At 36.9% G+C, this 11,647-nt stretch overlaps 1 long non-coding RNA gene across 1 annotated transcript; it reads left to right on the plus strand.

Annotated features, from left to right (window-relative positions):
- Nucleotides 1–267: 267 nt before the first annotated feature.
- On the plus strand, nt 268–2,046 carry LOC147524668 (uncharacterized). The gene is made up of 2 exons (XR_015197066.1): nt 268–666; nt 1,830–2,046. It is a non-coding gene; the product is annotated as an uncharacterized LOC147524668 (long non-coding RNA).
- The last annotated feature ends 9,601 nt before the right edge of the window (nt 2,047–11,647 follow it).

The following is an 11,647-nucleotide window of genomic DNA, read 5'->3' on the forward strand; positions in this document are numbered from 1 at the left end:
GCTTTATGGACGCCCTAAAACTATCTATACCACATGGTGTGTATGCTTATCTTATAAAAGAATGCACCCATATAATGACGATTGCTGGTGGTGGTGTACAAGTTCACACTCACATGACCAAAAGTGGTCATGGGATGACTTTACTATTAGCCAACAAAGTTATTATTCATGTATGTTTCTTGTGGTAGTCCTGGATTCGCACGCAGAACTCTTTGATAAAATGATTGTTAAGGATTCTATCTCGTGGGCGATTATGATTGCGAGTTGTGTTGACAATGAGTATTTAGAAGCACTTACTTTGTTTAGATATAAGCAGATGGGATACCAATATATGAATACTATGCAGTTTGAACTCTTCTTTGGAGTCTCTGGATTGTTTGTGGAAATGCATTTTTGTGGTTATTATTTGTTTATATGTTATTATCGTTAGTATATCTCTATGGGTTTTTTCCAAGTAAAATGATTGTGGTAAGTAAACTAATCGATGGTGTTAAAACTGACTTTGAGATATCTTTTCTTACATGTCATTATTTGGACAAATATTATCTTGTCGTCATTGTCATGACTGAACTCGAGTGTTTGTATTTTTCTTTAGTATTTCCTTGTCAAATTTGTTTGGTGGCTTTGGTAGATCTCACTAGTGCTGGATCCAGCAGAAGACTCAAGGTAAATAGAATAAGTTACTTACATTGTGTTATAACATATAGAAATTGTTTCAAATTTACAAGCCTAGTACTGGTTTGCCGCGAGCTTAATTAATTAAATACTTAGTTATGGGGAGAATATTCAAATGCTTCCTTTAACTACCTAGCTGATTTATATGGATGTGACAAAAATGGATTTTGGCTTATGTTTTTTTGTCATTCTGCAACTTCATTTACCTGAAGTGGTCCAACTTCATCAGATAGTGGTGTTCACCTTACCCTGTAGCTATTATAGCCTACTTCTCTTCCAATTCGTCATCAACTCAATTACATTCATCTTTAATTGCAAAAACACAATCCTTTCATATATTTTTTTTCTCCTTGTCCCTGTCCATGTTGTCACAGTATTATATTTCTTCCAAAATGCTAGGTGTTCCATTGACGTAATATGGTTTGCTAGTAATTATTAAGATAGGTTATTTCTTTTAAATTCTCCACAAATGTACTGTGACAATGAAACTGGTGGCGTGTGGAAAATTGTTAGGTATGAATATGTTACTTTAACTGAGCTAGGAGATGCCAAGGCAAATGAATGAAAAAAAGGCTTGGAAAGGAATGGTCATCCAGTCAAGCTATCTATGAAAGCATAAAAATTGTTGAAACCTAAGTAAGATGGACATTTCATATCCTCCCAAAAAAAATCTTCCCCACTCCGCTTATGCCCCCATTGGAATGTAGTATACTAGTGTATATAATTTATAGTGTCCTTTTGATTCGAGGATTGGTTATTTGACTTAACTGGCATTGGTCGAGATGGTTAAGTAGCTGGTTCTACGAATCAATATATATTTGAGTAGCTAGTTCTACAAATCAATATATTATTTGATTTTCAGGTTATGACAGGATTTATGTATATGAAATGTTGAAAATACAGATGAGACTTTGTCGAAATTTTTATGTCTTTAGTCAAGGTGTCTTACAAGGTTATAGGGTTTTGGGGCATTACATAAACTTTCATGTCTATATTATGCTTCTATTGCTACTAACTTGCTACCATATTCTCTTTTCTGAATTCTGTAGTTTGAGTATAATGAGCTACTACTTAATAATAGGATATAAGTATATCTATACATATTTGTTTTCTACTGCCTGACTTATATTTTATATATTTCTATTGGTGTATAGGATGAAAGGGACTTTTCTGATGATACCATTCCAAAATCATCCCCTGATTCTTGCAACTACTGAAGGTGCTAGTTCTATACAAATGACGTGAGAGTTTGAGTTTAAGGACAAGTCCCATTGATTTGGAAAATAGTGTGTATTTCATTCATGGCAAGTCCTATTTATGAAAGATGTTTTGGTGATGTTATTTTAATAAAAGTTTATGTGATTGGATGTACTTGTGAGATTAATTTCTTGTTTATGTTATGGACGATTGTAGAATACCGAATAAGTGGGGGCATCTTTTATGCGAGGTTCATGAGTCTCCCAAAAAAGAGTGGTTTTGGGGAAATTATTTTTACATATGAAATAGTTTTGTAATGGTGAAAAACCGTAAAGTAAGTTTTGCAATGAGTAACACTTGCCAAGCAAAAAACCGTTACTAAAAAGAAAATTAACCGTTACAAATTTTATAAATCAAGAATAACAAAAAAGCGTTACTAACTTTATAAAACCGTTACTGATGTTAGAAAAGAGTAACACAAAAAAGTGTTACTAATTTTATAAAACCGTTACTAATGTTAGAAAGGAGTAGTAACAAAAAAAACGTTATTAACTTTATAAAACTGTTACTGAATAGTAATACAATTGAGCAAAGAAAACCGTTAGCAAATATTTTCAGTTACGGAAAAAACTGTTACAAAATAATGTTTTGTAACGCTTTTAAACCGTTACAAATATTTGTAACAGATTACCCACGCCCAAACTGTTACAGATAAAAAGTGTTACAAATATTTTTTGTAACGGTTTTTAACTGTTAGTAATAGCCTATTATGGTATAGTGTTTCCACTCAAGTTTCGCTACTCTAGTGCTAGCAAGCATCATTTTACCTTTACAATCTCAATGACACACAAAGGAAGTTCGAGTCGATCAAACACATCCGCCACTTACTATCACACTAACCTATTCCTAATTGAGCTAGAGGTCTTTATTAGGTGTTTGGGATTAGGAGATGGTTTAAGAAGGAAGGAAATGGATATTCAAAACGGACAAGTCTGAGATAAAAGAGTCTTCATATTATGTAACTAGAGAAAACCTTGTTATTTACTTTTGCTTCTACACTTTGTTTCCATCCTTAGCCATATTATTTTTTTTTCTTTGGCTTTTGACTCCTTTTATTCTATTTTTTGGAGTTTTTATTTTATTTCTATTTTTATTTTTCTTTTCTTTGGATGGAAACTTCTTTTTCTTTATTTCAAGGAAAAACTAACTAATTTTTGTTTACATAGGTTTTCTCTTCTTCTTTCTTCCTCATTCTATTCTCGGACTTATTCTAAATTGGGTAGGTTTTTTTTTTTTTTATTTTGTTTTGTTTTTGTAACAGTGGTAAAGGATTTGTGGTTTATGAAAGGCTAAAGAAAGGCTCGAGGGGGGCGACTTAGCGGAAAATAATTCATAGGTTTGAATTTGGCTATATCGATCCAAAGAGGGCCTAAATTCTCGCTTAGGATATGGTTTAGTGATCAAGCAAGTGGACGTGTGATTTCTCTATCCGGATTTTACTTCTCCCTTGTGTCATTTCTCAAATGTTTCGGCTTCATATAAGGCTTTAGGCTATATTCTCACAGGATTTGTAGAATAAGTACTCTAGCCTAGCTTTGAGAAACTTATCGCTAACAATCATAGATACTCATGTAATATATTTATAGATAGATGCAAAGATTATTACCTACATATTAACCTAAGTTTCTAACAATTATTCTCGATGCAAAAGCTCATTGAGACTTCTAGATTGTTAAGAGCATAGAGAAAGAAAACAATACCAATATTCCTAAGTGTATAGCATAACTTATTTATTTATATTTTTGAATTTATGAAATTTTAACTAGAAAACAAGTGCATATTATACATATCTATATCCTAACAGATGCCTTAATTACACGTGTTTCTATGCCCACCCCCAAACAAGAAGCATGCTTTGTCCTCAAAGCATTTAAATAAAGAGGGTAGAAAAGTACCATGGAAACGCGTGAAATTCTGGAACATCTTCAAAACAAGGTTAAAACATACTAATATAAAAACTGATGCAACTCTATAAGAGTTTCACCCATTATGGGGTTAACAGACTTAAATTACTTGGGACATAAGCAGACACTAAATGGAATTAAAAACTTACCTTATCTCCCGGACATGCATATTATCTACCCAATAGCACCATGGGTCTTGTATTTCAGCGGGCATGGCAAGTCCAAGAACAAATGCTTAGCAAGAACCATAAGCGGTTCCCAGCCTACGTGTGTGATCACCTCGCGAGTCCAAGCACCATAAGTAGTGCTTGGGAACAAATCTTCGAAAGATTGTTCCGGTATTATTGTAGGAGATGTCATCTCGAAACTACGCTCTGGAACAGCTGCAAATGACCCGGGAACAACCCGCAAAAAACTGGAAATTTTTTGGTCTACGGAAGTCGCATGTAAGCCGCTTCCACTTTTTTTTTTTTTTTTTTTTTTTTTTTTGACAAGGGAGCGAGGTGGGGGTAAGAATAGGAATTTGAGTGATGAAGAATGGAAAAACCAACACCCCACCCCCAAACAAATTTTTGAAAACAGGTTTGTAAAAATTTGTTTTAAAACGTGGGTCTTTTAAGGTCAGATTCCCGAGACTTGCTGGATTACTATTTTTATAGCTTTAAACTTTTTTACTTTTTATGAATTAGGTTTAATATAAAGGAAAACAATAAGCAGTAAGGACATAATTCACACCATAGAGAAACATGACTCAAAAACCAAGAAAACATGCAAGAGTGGAAAACGTGAATTATGTGAAACGTGGACTTAGGATCCGGTACTTATAGCCACACACTCCATAGGGAGGGCCTTACAGCCACACACTCCATAGGGAGGGCCCGGTTACCTGAATGGTGCATTCACCAATATATGGAAATGAAAGGAAATGCACCAAACACAAAAATTGAGTCGTTTATAGTCAGATACTCGAGACTTTATCTAAATATATGTATGAATATGCAGTTTATCATATATCAACAACCGAAATAGTTGTGGATCGTTCCATAAATAAATATCACAGAAAACATATCCAAACACAATCAAGCACCAAGATTTCCTACGACGCAGCCTAGTGGAATGAAAGCGAAGTCGGATAGACCTATAACATAACCGAGCATGCACCTTATGTTTCATCTTTGAACGAGAGGGTGTTCTAGTGAATAAGTGTGGAAAAGTGAATGGTTGTGGAAGATATGGTGGATTGGGATAAGTTTTAGAGGAAAGCATGGAAAAATGAGGATGTGGGTTTAGCACAAAACTCATTCATGGTGTAGTTAGGACCTGCCTCAAGTCCTGAAAATGAAGGTGTCAAGTGGTTTATCCTTGGGAAGTATTTGTTTACTAGGTGGATTTAAAAATCATGAAGCACATGGGAGAAACTAAAGGATTGAGTGCAAACTCGAGGTTCCTTTGAAAAGGTGGATGGTGGGGAATATTGGTGATGGAAGGTGAATGATTCTCGCCTAGAGCTCTCAAGTCCATATCATCGAGAAATCTTGATATATGCAAGACATTCCTCAATAGTTGGGTCAAAAGGGTCCTTTGGGATAGAGATTGAAAAAATTCATCTTCCGGCCATAGCATCAAGGGATGAATGGTTATTGGCAAGGGGACTCGCTGAAGTGGTAAAGAAGCGGTGCAAAAGAGTTGCGGTGAATTCTTCTTCGATTTCGCCTACTACCGTGGAGTCATTGTTAAAGTCGGAATTTCGAAGGAAAGGAATTTGTTAATATGTTTCTCCGAAACATGTTTTTGAAGTAATCTTGAGCTAAGCTTCCGGTCATGCTAACCTCTCCATTTGTAGATGAATCGATATCGTGGTCCTCGTTTTGAAAACATTTACCTCAACGAGAAAAGATGGCCAAAGGACAAGGACATCGAACCATCGCGGTAGTTTATGAGCCGTTGGCGCGAGCCAAGAAGGGACGCCCTAAAATGATAGGTACAAAGTCGTTAGTGACTTCGCGGTCGAGGATAACGAAGTCATTTGGGTAGTAAAATTTTGGACTTTAACCAAAGACGTTTTCAACCACACCCTTAGGATACTTAATAGACCGATCGCCTAATTGCAATGTCATTTTAGTAGGTTGCATCTCCTCTAGACCTATTTGTTTATACAAATAAAAGCGGGAGTAAGTTAACACTAGCCCCCGTGTCTAGTAAATACGGGTCGTCGTGTGAAAATCTCCTAAGGTGCATTGTATGCGATGGGGATCGACCGGGGTCCTTGTACTTAACAATTCCATTATTTTCGAATAAAGTTGGGAACTGTTCAGTTAGAAAGGCATCTTTAGGTATGTTGGTCTTACTCCTAGTAGTGCACAACTCCTTAAGAAACTTAGCGTGGTTAGGTAGCTTTTTTATAGCTTCGAGAAAAGGAAGGTTTATCGTTAGATTTTTGAAAACGTTCCTAATCTCCTCAAAGTTAGTATCCCTGGTTAGCATGGCTAATTTCTGAGGGAACGGTGGTTTCACTCTATATTTAGCGTATGGCTCGACTTGATGTGTAACCTTGGCTTTCTGTTTCTTAGGTTGTTATTTAACTGGTACCTCTACAGTGGTAGGTTCTTGAGTTTCTATTTTCGTATCTAGTTCGATATCCGGTGTAGGAGTATCGATGGGGTAACTATAGGCATAGTTACTTTGTTATCAACCACTCTTTAAGCGGAGAGTGGTGATGGCATTTAGCTGACCTACGGATGTAGTTTCCGCACTAGTATTACCGTTTACCTCAAAGGTCGTGTTTGTTGTTCTAGGGTTGGGTATCGCTTGGCCTGGAAACACGCCTTTTGGTTGGGCTTTCTCTTGGGCTAACTGTTGGTTTAAATTATTAACGGATTGTAGAATGTGTTGGTTAGATTGAGCCATGGTTTGGAAAAGTTGTTGGCTCACTTATATGAAGGTGTCAAGACGATCCGGTTGTGTGGGTGTAGTAGTCATTTGGTGGTGTGGATTGGAACTATCTCGTTGATTATTTATGGACGGATTGTGATAGTTATTATTTACCGTAACGATACCTCTATTATCATTATAATTATTATAACTACATTGACCTTGTGCTTGACTTTATCGAGGTTGGCGCTTTGGTTGTTATAATTATTATAATTACCCGATCCTCGCCCTAGTTGTGGTGGAGCTTGGTTATAACCGTAAGCGTTGGCCTAACATATTGATTATTGTACCCGTAGGTGTGACTTGTTGGTTATTTCTCCAACCGAAGTTGGGATTTTGTCTCCAAGGGCGTTAGGTTCACTATTAATGGAACAAGAATGTTCATAGGCTATAGGATAATTGGGAGTCGGGATGCTCGGGACTCCAAATGTAAACTACATGGATTTGAATTTACATTCATGACGGGATAGGCTTTTGTTGTACGAGAAATGGCCTCTACCTTTTTGTGAGGGATTCAATTAGAGTTTTAAGCTCGGGATCTGATTTAACCTCAAACATACTTGGTAGCCTTAATTTTTAAGACGAACTAGCGGAGCGGGAGTAATCGTCACTACCCCCAATTATTATTACGCTTTAGTCCGATCTTTCAAAAATTTATATGCCTCGAGGCTCCTTTACTTAGGAAACTACCCCATTCATTATGTCTAGGACTTCTTTATGGTGGTGTAGAAGTCCTTTGAAAAAGGCAATTTAACTAACGTGTCTTTTGCTAGGTGATGGTGTGGACACTCTATAAGGAGATCGGTGAAACGATTCCAAGCCTCCGAAAATGATTCATGAGGATTCTCGCCGAAAAGAAGTGAATCTTGGAAAGCATTTCATCCGCCTTTAGGGGTGGGTAAAATGTTCCATAAACAATTTGAACAAGTTTGGCCCACAAGTCCACGAATTAGGCACTAGGGCGCAGTTAACCAAGACGCGCCTTTATCGGCCTAAGGTGAAAGGGAATATCCTCAATTTAATTTGTTCTGCACCAACCGTAGGATGGTGGAATGTTGTAAGGACTTGTTCAATCCTACGCAAGTGCTGATAAGGTTTTTCATGGTCTAAACCATGAAAAACGGGTAACAAATTAAATATATTTGGGGGGATGCGGAAATCCCCCACTAGGTCTGCTACAACGGTGCAAGATTTAGGGCTATCGCTCAAGGCTTTATAAAAGTCAGAGAGAGGAGTCTCTCTTTCTTCATCCATAATATCAGGTGGTGTGTGTGAAATAATAGCTAGAGGTGTAGTGGGTGGGAAACTAGATAGACTTGTTTGTTGACGTTACCGTGTAATTACGTTAGTTGTTTTTCTTCGACCAGACCTTAATCTCATTCAAGACTAAGTTGAACTTAACTAAACATGCAACACTCCAAACAATTCTGATATACTGGTAGAAACCTCTAACTGGAGATGCGAGGTGTATAAGAAAGGAATACATGATTGCGTCCTTGCTTCGCTTATGAATAGCGTCTTGTTTCTGGCGTGTTCGTGTATATAACAAGTTAAAACACCGAAAAACTTGAAAAATCAAAAATTAAAACAAACCCGTGGAAATCCGCAAATTTCAGCTTTAGGCCGCAGGCCATTAGCGCCGGGTCGCTCCGTGTTCCAGTAACTTAGCGCGGGTCGCGCTCGGTATCGGGGCAGGTCGCGCTCCATGTTACAGTAACTTAGCGCAGGTCGCTCAAGGTTCGGTTCAAGGTTCCAGCGTTTAGCCAGTGCGCGCCGCTTTGAGGCGTCGTCGGCGGCCCATGTATATTTTTATGAACTTTTCAACGCTGAAATGAACAACCACAGTATGAATCAAACAAGGGTGGGTGGGTTTAATGGGACTTAAAAATGACTTATTCTACTATGAAAACAATGCTAAAGTGCAACTAAGATGGTAGCGGTGCCATTTGATAAAACATAAAATGAATAGTTTACCTACGAAATGAACGATGAACTCAAAACGTAAGTAAAACTAAAACTATTTACGTGTCAATATTTATCAAAGTTTCTACTCTCAATTCTATCAAAATAGAGTGGAGTAACAAATTTGTTCCACTCCTAGTGCTCTAGCATGGAATGTTTTCTAGTCTAATTAGTCGGTCTTAAGTCTAATGAGAGTTTTACGAAGGATTAGAGGAATTGAGATACCTAGTGCTCTAACAAATTCATACTACGATACCTATATGAATTTAATTATGTTGAATTTAACTACGAATGCTATGGAAATATGATTGTTTTTTAATCTAGATAAGGATTAGAGGGGAATTGAATCCACCTTGAATCCAACTTAATAACCTAGCATAGATTCTTGTATCTCGATTCTTACGTTCTTACGGCAAGAAATACGAATTCTAATCCCTAGTGTTCATGGCATTTCTACCGAATACTAACTAGCATGTGAGGTCATCCACCCATTCTCATGGCGAATCACGACCTTCTAGATTGGAATAGATTCTACAATGCTTCTACACTATACCACTAAGTTTTCATCAAGGCTTCATCAACCCCTCTAATGGAGGTTTTAGCCTTGAGTCATCAAACCATCATTTCCCATTGAATTATAACTATACATCATATTAAAATTCTAACTTGACTAAATTAACTATCAATGTTTCAATCTACTTAATCTATGAAATGATAATCAACAAGAATTAAAACTAGATCTATAAATCGAGATGACAAAAATCGAAATTGACAAAATAACTATTTTATTTATCTAATAAATCAAGAACAATGATTCAAAGACTTAATCTAAAACAAGAATTGAAAATGGAACTAAAACTTAATTAATCTACTGAAAACTAGATCTAGAATTATCTATATTGTTTTAGGTCTAACTAGCTACCATTAACCAAGAGCTAAGCTTTTGTTTTTATACTTTCAGATCCAAAAATCGTGCATGGGCTTGGAGCCATGTTTTGGGCCAAAGAATCAGGCCCAAAACCCAATTCTTTCAATCCAAAAAGGCCTCTTCAACTGCAGTTGTCTTCAACAGACTTTTTGTCCACTTCTGCTCCACTAATTGGGTCAAGGCTTGGACCATTGGAAAGCTCTTTCCAATTCGGTTGTTTTGACATAAGGTAGGCCCCATTCCGAGGTCTGAGTCTAAAGATACGGTCTTCGGAAGTTCTGCTGACTTGTGTGATGTTTCTGCCCGCGTCGACTTTTCAGCTTTTGACCGGGCTTTAGAAAGGCTTTGTCTTCTTGAATCTTGGCCTTTAGTCACGGAACTCCTTAGTAACCGACCTTGCTCCTTTATCTTGCTAAAATGGCACATTTCTGAACATAATGGACTTTGAAGCCTGAAATGCATAAAAACACGTAATCAGTGTTAACTCTTAATTATTACTCACATAATTGGTCTAAAAGTATGACTGTTACAGGGTTAAAACTACAGTTTTGGGCTCTTATCAGTGAACGTATTTTGGCGTGGTGGTGTTTATTTTTTTTTTTTTTTTTTTTTTTTTTTTTTATTTTTTTTATTTTCATTAGGGTTTAAAGTTTGGTAATGGTGGAATTGAAAACAAAACTCACGATCTGTTTTTGATTTGAGGAAGGGGACGCACGTGCGTGCGAGATTTGGGGCCAAGCCCAATTTGATTTCCGAAATTTTCCAATTTTTTCACACAACTTCAAACTAAAATTGCCGATTCGTTACCGGTCCGATTTTTGCGAATGAGATATGGAAAAAATCAAGAGAGAATTTCCAATCCAATGATCTATAAAACACTCTATTCTAACCATGGGTGACATATAAAAAGATGGGAAATGCCTCGAAATGCATGCGTGATGTAAGTTATGCGAACAAATGAAATCTAAATTTATAGATCATGTCAACCCGAATCAAAATACGATTAAATGGCATAAGAAACAAAATGGAAAGTTGAGCAATCACGAATGGAAAAACCGACACCCCACCCCTAAACAAATTTTAGACAACAAAGTTTAGAAAATTTGTTTTAAACGTGGGTCTTTTAAAGTCAGATTCCCGAGACTTCCTAGATTACTGTTTTTTATGATTTTAAATTTTTTTTACTTTTTATGCATGATATTTACTATAAGAAAAACGAAAAGCAATAAAGACATAATTTACACCATAGAGGAACATGACTCAAAAACTGAGAAAACATGCAAGAGTGGAAAATGTGAATTATGTTAGACGTGGACTTAGGATCTGGTACTTACAGCCACACACTCCATATGGAGGGCCCGATTACCTGAATGGTGCACTTACCAATATATGGTCGTGAAAGGAAGTACACCAAGCAACAAAGGTCAGTCCTCACAGACAGGGTCCTGTAAAAGGACTTACTCCACATCAGGGGACATTAGCTCGTGAAAATATTTTAACCGTTGGCCATTGACTTGAAAGGTACTGATGTCCTTGGGATTTACCAAGGTGATTGCCCCGTAAGGGGTGACTTCAGTAACTAGAAAAGGACCAGACCAACGGGTTTTTAATTTCCCTAGAAAAATATGTAGACGAGAGTTGTAAAGCAAGACCTTTTGACCTACCATAAACTCAATGTGCAAGATTTGCTTATCATGAACACGTTTCATGTTAGCTTTATAATCCTTCGCAAGATCATAAGAATCGCTACGGATTTCTTCAAGCTCATTCAATTGCAACTTGCGCTTGCCACTCGCCTCACCAAAATTGAAGTTAAGGCTTTTTATAGCCCACATAGCATGGTGCTCCAATTCAATGGGCAGATGACAAGGTTTCCCAAATACAAGTCTAAAGGGAGACATACCTATAGGAGTTTTGAAAGTAGTCTTATACGCCCATAAGACATCAGTTAGACGCTTCGACCAATCTTTTCTATCCGGATTTACAGTTG

This window comes from Coptis chinensis, chromosome 1 (genome assembly GCF_015680905.1).
Source record: "Coptis chinensis isolate HL-2020 chromosome 1, ASM1568090v1, whole genome shotgun sequence".
NCBI lineage: Eukaryota > Viridiplantae > Streptophyta > Magnoliopsida > Ranunculales > Ranunculaceae > Coptis > Coptis chinensis.